The sequence below is a fragment of the Panthera tigris genome, chromosome C2 (genome assembly GCF_018350195.1).
Source record: "Panthera tigris isolate Pti1 chromosome C2, P.tigris_Pti1_mat1.1, whole genome shotgun sequence".
NCBI classification, from domain to species: Eukaryota; Metazoa; Chordata; class Mammalia; order Carnivora; family Felidae; genus Panthera; species Panthera tigris.
Window position 1 is genome coordinate 101,244,933 of NC_056668.1, and position 1,565 is coordinate 101,246,497.

Here is a 1,565-nt window from a genome sequence, read left to right on the forward strand (position 1 = left end):
CCATGGTCATGGAACCCTGGGTGCTCTCTCCCTTACCATCCCCTGATCTTTCTAAAACATTTACTCCCACTTTGGCATCCACCATTCTCATTGCTTGGAACACTCCTCCCATATGTGTCTATGTGATTGCTCATTCACTTCTTTTGGTGACTTCTCTGCTCAGAAGTCACTTTCTCAGAGAGGACTACCTTGATTCTCAGATCAAGCTCTATCTCCTTATCCTGCTTTCAGTATCTTTATAGCACTTACCTAGATGGTGTTTTGTTATGTAAGTATGCTTATTTATTTGTTTCATTTTTGCTTCTGACCAACTCAACAGAATGTAGGATGCATAAAATCAGAGAATTTGGCTGCTTGTTTATTTATAATCTCAACACCAAGAACAGTCTTGGCATATAGTGGGTATTTAATAATTATTTTCTTTGCTAAAAGACTATACGTCAGAGTGGCATCATTTTATGATTCTTCCATGGTTGACATAATCCATTTATTAGGATTATATGCTGTTTGCTCTGATTCTCTCGCTTGAGAGATACCACATTACCATCTCATAGCACAATCTCTCCAGTTCTAGTTAGAGCAGGCAGCTTTGACAACATGAGCTGACATTTCTCAAGTTTAAAAAACTTTCTTTAATTTTTGCCCATTGTTTGACTCCCTTTTATTTGCTCTCCTTTCTTATTTTTAAAGTTATTGAATTTGTATTTTATATTTATGGATTTTAGAAGTGTCTTGTGTTTTAAGTTTATTTATTTTGAGAGAGACAGAGACAGCATCTGTGGGGAGGGGCAGAGAGAGGGAGACACAGAATCTGAAGCAGGCTCCAGGCTCTGAGCTGTCAGCACAGAGCCTAATGTGGGGATCGAACCCACGAACCACAAGATCATGACCTGAGCTTAAGTCTGACGCTCAACCAATTGAGCCACCCAGGCACCCCAGAAGTGACTTTAATGAAGAAATATCATTTACATCTGTGTGTGTGTATGTATGTGTGTGCATGTACCTATAGCTTGCGTGGCTAATGCCACAGATGGTTATGCCCCAGCATTTGAGGTAGAATGTAATAGTTCATTTTGTAGGAAATTATTTACAAGGATTCATTGTTGCTCAATTTATCTATTAGAGAGGTCACATTTTTATTGTCTTAAAAAATCTAATTTTCTATTTCTAAATCTCTTAAATTCAGGGTACATTTAACTTTGTAACAAAACTGAGGCTTTATGAGATGTTTTCCTGCTCTTTATTCTGCTGATGGGTATAGAATGTCAAACGTTGTTGTAATTTAAAGTGGTATTTATTTTTAGTAATATAAGCTCATGCTGAGAATATTCAAATGCCTTCCTCTGAACATAATTAACACGGCAAGTTAGATTTAAAATAACAATAATAAAAAGAAGTCGTGAAACCAAATAATCAGAAAACTCTCCAATACTATCTGAATTAACATTTTTTCAATGGTCAAGTCTCTTGCAATACAAACAACATTATTTTAGCCGTTCATATTTTAAGATTATTATACAAAGGAGGGTTACAATAATCATGTTTTACTCTTCTGTGTAATAATG

General features: G+C 35.8%; 1 non-coding gene across 1 annotated transcript; it reads right to left on the reverse strand.

The window, feature by feature from the left end:
• Nucleotides 1–847: 847 nt before the first annotated feature.
• Nucleotides 848–932, reverse strand: TRNAL-UAA. Its single transcript is given in 2 exon segments — nucleotides 848–884; nucleotides 896–932. It is a non-coding gene; the product is annotated as a tRNA-Leu (tRNA).
• Between the last annotated feature and the right edge of the window lie 633 nt (nucleotides 933–1,565).